The 9,863-nt window shown below is 36.8% G+C and overlaps 1 pseudogene; it reads right to left on the reverse strand.

The window, feature by feature from the left end:
- Window positions 1-40: 40 nt before the first annotated feature.
- LOC127086293 (putative pentatricopeptide repeat-containing protein At3g15200) lies at window positions 41-4,255 on the reverse strand (annotated as a pseudogene).
- Window positions 4,256-9,863: the final 5,608 nt, after the last annotated feature.

The following is a 9,863-nucleotide window of genomic DNA, read 5'->3' on the forward strand; positions in this document are numbered from 1 at the left end:
GCCTTAGTCAAAAAATTAGCAGCATGATTTTGCTCCAAACTAAACTCTTAGTGCACCAACACATTTGATTAAACAAAACATCAAAATTAATGCAGAATTATATAGTTTAACATTAAATCAGAAAGAAAAAAAAAACAGCACCAGCTAATCCAAGCAGAGGCAAAAGCTACAATTGTCAGCATCATCCGTCTTTAATGCAATTTTTCACAATAATAAGAATCACAAACACAGTTTAAAACCCTGATTGAAAACAGAACATGAAAACCATGATTGAATACTCTCTGAGATGAAAAACGAAATAAAGAAGCAAACCAAGCAAGTAATGAAACACAAGATTCAAGCAAAAATTCAAAATGTATAGGCGTAGTTTTTCGCACCACATTTTCTAAGCAATGAATGGTTCAAAAAATAACAAAAAACAACATTAGAAGTGAAGAGAAGATGATAATTGATCAAAATGTGGTGTTAGCCTTCATTTTATCATTCATAACAAGATCAGTAGTTTTCTTATTTGATTTAAGAAATCTTGCAACAAAAATTTGCTAGATAAGGGAACAAACAAGTCATATTAACAACCTAATATGCACAAACAATGAATTCATAACAAGAAAGGATCACATAGGTGTGCATACTTGCTTAACCCAACTTGGAAAAGTGGCACTTAAAAGAAGTGTCTGAACTTTAGTAACATCTTGTACCCTACCTGCAAAAATCAAATAATAGCCCATAAGCTTAAATATGGAGTAACTCAGCAGCAACATCATGCCGACTTTTATATGTACAAGAACGGAGCGGAGCGCTTCCCGGCCTGGAGCGGTTTTCTGCTTTCAAGGCTTTTTGGAGTGCGAAAAGACCTTTTAACACTTAAAAATATTTTAAATTGGAAAAATTATTGTAGTCGTCAGTGTTTTCTCCTATCATTTGTATTTTGTCACCTTTCTCCATCGCGTTTCTTCTGTTTTCTCCTTTTCTATTTTGTTTTCTTCTCTATTCATTGTTTTTCTATACGTTTTCAAGTTGTGTTTTTTCCTTTCTTTTAAAATATATTAATTTTGGGATGAAAAATAATATAAGTAGATTATTCATATAATTAGTCCAAAAAGTTATCCCGTTATCCGCTATCCCGCTATCCCATTTTTGGGGTCGCCCGCTCCACTCCACTATCCGGGATTAATAACTCTGAAAAGGAGCTATGTCACAGCAGAAACAGCATTTGCACACAAAGAAGCCGTGTCACAGCAGCACCAGAAGTTCATATTAAGACACTGCAGGACTTGAAAAAACTTTTTCAGCATAACATGTGTTGATTAACACTTGATATATATTACGTGAGGTTGCTGTCTGCCATGGTTGAAAGATACCAGGAACTGCTACGCAGGGGGTAAGGTTATATAGAGAAATAAGTTACAAATTGTAAATGCCTTTTTTTATTAAGCATATGCAACTTTTAATAATAATTTAAATATTATAACTTGAATATAAAAACCACTTTACACATATATTTACAATATCAGCTGAAAATTCTTACCAATCACGAAAAGCTCAAAGTGTGTCCCAGCTTCTTGAAAAGGTAAGACAACCAGAGCTTCTTGAAATGGTAAGACAACCAGAGCTTCTTGAAATGGTAAGACAACCAGAGCTTCTTGAAACTTTTTATTCATTAATAAACTCTTAGTAGCTGTCATCATAATCTAGAATTGAAACATAGACTTTAAATCCAGTCAGCACCAAATTGCTCATTAGACAAATATCAACATGCATATCCAAGAAATAGAAACACGAGGTGAAGACCACAGAGCAATCACCTCAAGCTTATACCACAAACATATAAAGAATTCTAAGCAACGAGAACCTAAATCACAACAAACTCACAACATCAAATATCGACTGTTTTTAGCAACAAAATCTTCCATACAATTAAGAGAGCCAAATAAGATCAACCTAAATTGTCCAAAGTAATCACAATCAACTCCTTCTTCATATACAATCAATATACATACCAATAGCTAATTTAAGAGAAACATAAAGAACCTAATCAAAAAATTAATTTTAAAGATCGACAATTCTACTCAAATCACTGAGACAGATATATTTTTTGAAAAACCATTCAAAACAGCTTTTCATTTAAAGCAGTTTACAGTTAGGTGTGAAAAATATACATAATATGTGCTTATAAAATATAAAATATTAAACCAAGCGCTTGGGCTCGAGTGGTAAACGAGCTCTTGCTAAGGGACGAACGTTCAGGGAATACCGAGTTCTATTCCTGGTGGGAACTCTGGATTACTAGGGCCCCTTTCCTCTAGGAACCAGAGTGCGAAAGCAAAAAAACTGTCGTGTGAAATGTGTAAAAATCTAAAAAAACACACCTTGTGACAGTTGGATTCCAACTGGCGCAATACTAAGTGTCAAAATAGCACATTACATTCAACTCACTTTTAACTACAATCAATTGTTGCAAAACCAAACATCCACTAAAAGTTTTTGGATCTTAAAATTTGGTTTTGCTAGATGTCCTTCAAGATATAAATATATATTTGGATGGAGACTACAATTATTTACTTTTCTGATGCTTTACCCATTTTTCATGTCCTAGTAAATTCTAAATCATACATATGCAGTTCAAACAAAACTCTACCTGCCAATCTGAACTACAGATATGCATAAAAAATTGAACAATCCTTTCAACTGGGCCAACAATCCTTTCAATTGGACCAACAATCAAATGCTTCAAACATTAGATGCCTCAACATCAGTTCCTTCTTGTTTTCCTGTTCTTTCATTCACCTGACCGGTCATTGAAATAACTAATTTCTCCGTTCTTGGTTCCAGCACCATCCCCTTAGATGTCATTTCCCTGAAATAACGCATAGCATCCTTTATCCTCCCATTTTCAAAGTGTCCATGAATCATGATGGTATATGATCGTCGGTCCGGTCCCAATCCATTTCTCTCCATTTCCTCCCATGCTTTTCTCAATCCATCAAGATCACCCCATTTCATATACAACCTCAATACCAAATTGTAGACATCATCACTCATTGCACATCCATTTCTCTCCATCCTCTCCAAAATTCCAAGAACTTCCTCCGGTGCCTTCAACGACTTTAGCAAATAACTATAAGTAACAGCATTAGGCAAACAATCTCCACTCGTCCTCTCCATATCCTCCACCAATTCATAAACTTTCTCCATTCTCCTTATCTTACAAAGATGCTTAATCAATGAATTATAAGTAGCTACATTCGGTAGACAACCTCGTACCTTCATGTCCTGAAAAACCTGCAATGCCTCAGGAACTCTCTTCTTGAAACAAAGAGCGTCAATTACACAATTGCATATCACAACATCAGGTTTACAGCTCTCATCTTTCCACATTCCATTGAACAACTTTAAAGCAGTTCCCAATTTCCCTTTCTTTGTCATTGCCTTGATGAAAGTCGAATAGGTGTAAATATCAGGTTTGCATTTAGATGCTAAGATGTCTTTCCATAACCTTTTTGATTCATGTGTATTCCCTAAAACACACCAACCATTGAGAATCACGTTCCACGTCTTTATATCATGACAAAACTGAAACCTATTCAAATTCCTATGAAACAAAGTTTCAGCTTCTTCAACATGCTTGTACCTGCACAGCCACATCAAAAGAGTACGAAAAGCTTCTGAATCAAGTTCATTCCCCAAACCAAACTCTTCCCTTCTATGGAAAATGTCAATTGCTTCCTCCACTTTATGTGCAGCCACAAACCTACGAATTAAAGTGGAAAATATTTCTTCATTGATGAGTTCTTTTCTTTGTGACATTTCATCGAGCATTTGGTGTACCTCTTCAAAACGGTTCATTTTGCCGAGGATGTTGATAATCTCGTTGTACACGTGACAACCGGGTGGGTAGACGTTTGTTTTGGAGGCCCATTTGAAGAAATCGAGCGCGGGTTTCCAATCGGAACGGTGTCGTTGCAAGACGTCGAGGACGAGGTCGTCGTTGGGGTGAATTCCGGTGAGGTTGAGAGCTCGTTCGATTTGCTCTGTAGGTTTGTCTCTACGAAATTTAAGAAGGTTTTGAATGAATGAAGCTTGTGGTGAGTAGTGATGCGAATGAAGGAATCGACGATGGGATACGAAGGTTGCGAGAATGCGTTGGTTGTTTTCGCAGGAGAGTGTTCTTATTGCTCGAATGTTGATATGCATGTTTGTTGCTGTTAATCTGATTTTGTTTGCATTGGTTGAATTGCATGATTTATTGACTATGCATTTTTTGTGGTTTTCTTTTTCAAAAAACTGTATTTTAGGTTTAATTAAAAAAGTAAAAAGCTAAGGTGAATTAGATAATACATTTTAGGTTTAATTAAAAAAAATAAAAAGCTAAGGTGAATTAGATCATACTGTGTGTATTTAGACATATAATCGATCTCTAAAGTATAATTTTTTTTGAGTTTGTTAGATTTTATGTAACAATCTTCATCTTCTTTATAACCTTAAGCACCAGACCTCAAGTTTGTTAAGAAAGAGAAAATAAATGTTAGCTACTTATTTTGTGGTGGAACCAATAATAACAAACAAGATTGTAACGAGATCTTCTGATATGATAATGATTGCTTTTGATACGGTGGAAAATGGTGAACCTGCAAGGTTATCACTCCAATTTTCAAGTCAGTAAAGTATTTTTGAAACAATTCAAACTAAAAGTGAAAAAAAGAAACCTGAAAATCGGCGTGTGTGGAGCTTATATAAGATGAGTGGTTAAACCGCTCTCAATTTAACTCGACACATTATGCGGATCATCACTCAATTGGATTTGATAGTGTGAGACAGACCGAATGTCAAAATCGCTTGTTTTGCGTTTGGTTGAGGTATCATATATTCCTACTTATTGCTTGTGTCTTTCGTATTAAGGCCTTTGTCCACACATTCCAGAACACTTGTCTCCCAAGTCCTAGTTACTACTTGTTCAAGTGAGGGTTGTGTAGTTCGGGTTACCATTGTCGTCCACTAGGTTTTCTAATTTGTCTCCTGCAAGAGGAAGTGGGTGTGCTTAGAGGGGAAGTCAGACACATTAGGAACGTGGGAGTTGAATGCTCCGGTGTGTATCATTGGATAAGCTCGATGCGTGGTTCCATGTCATATAATGATGATGGCTCTCTTTTTTAGGGTACTCGAGTGTTTGAGTGTATCGAGGCGAGATCATGTCTGTTGGTGCAAAGGTGGAGTTTTTTGGTGTTATTCAACATTGATCGTGTGACACTTATATCAAGATTATATATATGGGACTGAAGGGTTAGTTTCCCCCTTTTTCGCCACTCTTGAAGTCAGGAATTCTTCTTCATTTTTTTGCATTTATTTTAGTCTCTGCCAACACTTTATGTTAATTGTTGTTTTGGCATTTTTCTGGTGTCCTTCTAGTGGCTTTATTTACATAGTTTATCAAAATCACTTCTTTCGATGTAACAATTAAATTATTTTTCTCTTATGTATTTGTTTACGTTTTACTAGACTTTTTTGTGAAGATAGTTATGGAAGATTAGAAGGAAAGAATTATGGTTGGAGACAAGAGGATGGTTGTTAGCCTCGATCTCAAGAAGTTTGCTAGAGGTTTCATTTTTCTTTTTTTTACCTATGATAAACCGAACTAATGTGGAGACCACTATAAAAACAAGAGAGGTGCCATATTTTTTATGGGTTGTGTAAGAGCTTTCTTCCTTTTCGTTTCCGTTTCAACATGGATGTCTGACTTATTGGTTTGTTGCTTATTTGTAGATAAGATGAAGTGTCCAAAACAATGTTTTAGATGAAGAAGACGCCTATAGTCATACACTCACCTTCAGAGGTCGTTGTTTTTCCGATCCTGGGTAGAGTTTAAACTCCAGGTAGCAGTGTTGAACTGACCACCTTTATTCTTTCTTCCCCTACTTAAACAGAGGCACATAACCCTCATACTCAGGTTGTAGTGGATAATATCCTTCTATAATCATTGGATACGACTGAAGGGTGTCTTTCCAGGGAGTGAGGAATTTGAAAACTTTATTGTGTTTCCATAATAAGGTGGCCTATTAAATGAATCATTATGTCAAAAAAGGAGGGAGGAAAATGTTAGACATATGACTTCATACACAAGAAGGGACTGAATTGTGGAGGTTTAAAAAACTTGTATTTAAAAAAATCATTTAAGAAATCAGAGTTTGAAAGAATTTTATAAAAAGCAGTTGAATAATTATGCAATAGAATATCAAAGCAAAGAAAATAATTGAAAATAAAAGAGACAATAGAAGAGAAATGACACCAAAGAGTTATACATGTTCGACCAAGAAGACCTAACTAAGTTCTCAAGAAAAGATCTTGAGAGTATCCACTACCTTCGAGTGTGCGATGCGTCCGGTGGGCATATTTCAGCTAGCTTTAGATAGGAGAGGTTCATGCTTCAAATTTACCACAGGTAACATCGTTTATGAATTCATTTATGAACTTTGGAAATCCGTATTTGGTATAATTTTTGTTGATGATGTTGTTGCAGATGATGAAGTTAATCCGTTGGTGAAGGATAACACTCATATTCATTTTAAGTGGAACATTCGTGTGAATGAGCTACTTAAAGTTCCTCGTGTTGATGACTGTTATGACCTTATTACTACTAAGCAATTAAATATGGTTCCTAGAATTCTATTGCGGCTGGTTTCTCATGTCTTACGCCCAAAAAATGGCGGGTTCTCAAGAATTGATTTTGCTGAGATTCATCTGGTGTATATTTTGTTGAACAAGATTAAAATTAATTGGGCACATTACTTTATATCGCGAATGTTCGCTATTAAGGAGTGCAACAAAGGGTGTTATTTTGCTATGTCTGTATAATTTCCAAATTTTGAATTACTTCAACATTGGCATGCCTATGCTTACCTATAAATCTCTAGGCCAAGCTCAAGAGTTCTCTCAATGCACCCTAACCAACATGGGGATTTTTTGGGACGTAAACCATCAAGTATACTACTTCGATCCAGGTAAGAGTGGTATCAAGATTTACAATTTTGATGATCTTGCAGAATTCAGTGATGCTGCTGCTAAGGCTCATATGGATGATGAGTAACCAATGGGTGCCCCTTACGGTGTTCTTGAGGGTGATGTTCTTGTGCAAGATGCTCATGTTAGTGCTTTTGGTACTAGTTTTAGTGATACATCCTCCATTATGACAACACTTCAGAACATCCAATTTAGGAAAGACGAGCGGTATTTGGAAGATTGTAGAAGGAGAGATGCCTCTGAAGCTTCTCAAATAGAGAGGTTTTGTCTGATGCAAGAATGCATGACTACTCATGATGCTAATTTCGATGCTTTTGCTTCTTACGTAACGGAAAGTCTTGTGTCAATGAGGAATGAGATGGATATGAATCCTGATGCCATGATTGCTAGGATCAACCATATGATCTCGGCCCAGAATGACAACCATCATCATTATGATAGGGTTTACCGAGAAATGTGTGACTTCTTGGATCATCACTATGGTAATGATGGACATGAATGATATAGGGTTGTAAGACCAATGCCTAAGGTTCTTGGTAGAAGATGAAGTTGTAGGTGTTTAATTGGCTGTATTGTATGGTAAAACACTAGCTAGATTCTAATGTCTTGACTGATGTCATGACATGTTGTGAAGGCGTATGTGTAACTGCATTGGAGGTTAGAGTATCTAACTATACTCTGATGTCTTGACTAATGTCATGACATACTTGAGTAACTTACTGCAGGATTAGCTAATACAGGATTTATTGAATGTCAAATTGGATGTGGTGACATTCATCCCTGTCAGCAGATACTGAGGAATAGAACAGTTGGTGTTCTGTTAGAGCTCAGTATTCATTTTCAGTCTGGTTATCAAGGAAATACCAGACCTAGCATAAGGCCTACTATATGAATGTCAAACGGGATGTTATGACATTCATCATGGACAACATATACTGAACAATAGACAGAGTGGTGTTCTGCTACACTTCAGTATATTTCTCAGTCTGCCCTTCAAAAGGATAACAGAACTGACTTAAGGCTAAATGTGTAAATGTCAAATTGGATGCTTTGACATTTATTATTGTAAGATGCTACTGTAGAATGGACAGTTTGGTCCTGTACAGTTCAGCAAACTTGTACAGTCTGTTTTCAGGAAAAACAGACTTAGCATATGGTCCTTGATGTCAAGCTGAATGTTGGGACATTCATTCCTAACAGCATATGCTATATTGTAGGTTGTTTAATTTTCTGTTTCAGCTTTTTCTCAGGCTATTCTTCAGGGATTCAACAGCTGAGAGAAAATCCAGGAAATCAACAACCAAGCTACAATTAATGAACCTAACAAATAGCCTATTTGTTAGTAACCTAGATGTGGAATTTAAGGGAACTCGCGTGACCTTAATTTTAGGAGAATACAAGTGCAAAGCCCAAGTACTGCAATATAAAAGGAAGTCGTTCCTTCATTCAGAACCTAACAAATAGCCTATTTGTTAGTAACCTAGATGTGGAATTTAAGGGAACTCGCGTGACCTTAATTTTAGGAGAATACAAGTGCAAAGCCCAAGTGCTGCAATATAAAAGGAAGTCGTTCCTTCATTCAGAACTGGGGATTTTGAGGCGTGAAGATTTAGTGTGTCCATCATACTTCACTGCTGTATTTTTGTGAGTCTTGTATTAGACATATCTTGTAAACCAAGCTGTTATCTCGTAGATGATTGCTTTGGTGTAGGGTGTTCATTAAGTTGTAAGTGTTGTGTCACTCTAAGCTTTTAAGCGTGAGTGCTGTGTATCTTGATTAAAGCTGTTAAGCACAATCAAGAATTGTTTGAAGTGTGACTTCAAAATTGTCTTTAATATTGATTAAAGGTAGTAATCACTGAGGTGATTGAGGGGGAGTGAGTAGGAACTCTGATCTTAGTGTAAGATTGAAATTGCATTGGGTAGGGATTAAGTGAAGAGTTGTAAATGGATGAGTTTAGCTTTGAATTAATACTACTGATAGTGGATTTCCTCCCTGGCTTGGTAGCCCCCAGACGTAGGTCATGTTGGACTGAACTGGGTAAACAATTACTTGTGTTATTTACTGCACTTACTTTTAAGATCTGCATAATTCTTGTCTGTGCAGAATTGGATGTCATAACAACCTGTGTGACATCGAAAGTCTGATAACTAGAATTTCAATTGGCATCAGAGCAGGCACCCTGCCTGTTAATTTCTGGGTGAGATCTAGGGAAGTTACTTTCTAGTACCATGGACAAGGATATAGGACACTCAAATAGACCACCCATGTTGGATGGCTCTAACTATGATGACTGGAAGCCTCGTATGATAGCCTTCTTAAGGTCTCTAGATAGCAAAGTCTGGAGAGCTGTCAACAAAGGATGGGAACATCCAACGAAGACAGGTGAAGATGGAGTTAGTGTGCAAATTCCTGAAGAAGAATGGGACAAGGAGCAAGAGGCGTTAGCCCTTGGAAATTCTAAGGCCTTGAATGCATTGTTCAATGGAATCAGTAAGAACATCTTCAGGATGGTACACCACTGTGAGCTAGCTAAGGAAGTTTGGGATACCCTCAAGATAACTCATGAAGGTACTTCCAAGGTGAAGATGTCCAAACTTCAGATGCTGACCACCAAGTTTGAAAATCTGAGGATGAAAGAGGATGAGACTATTCATGACTTCCACATGAATATTCTTGAAATTGCAAACACCTCTGGTGGATTAGGTGAGAAAATGGCTGAAGAGAAACTTGTAAGAAAGATTCTCAGGTCCCTGCCTAAGAGATTTTCTATGAAGGTCACAGCCATAGAGGAGGCTCAGGACATCTGCAATATGAAGGTGGATGAGCTCATTGGTTCTCTCCAAAC

This window comes from Lathyrus oleraceus, chromosome 5 (assembly GCF_024323335.1).
Source record: "Lathyrus oleraceus cultivar Zhongwan6 chromosome 5, CAAS_Psat_ZW6_1.0, whole genome shotgun sequence".
Classification (NCBI taxonomy): domain Eukaryota; kingdom Viridiplantae; phylum Streptophyta; class Magnoliopsida; order Fabales; family Fabaceae; genus Lathyrus; species Lathyrus oleraceus.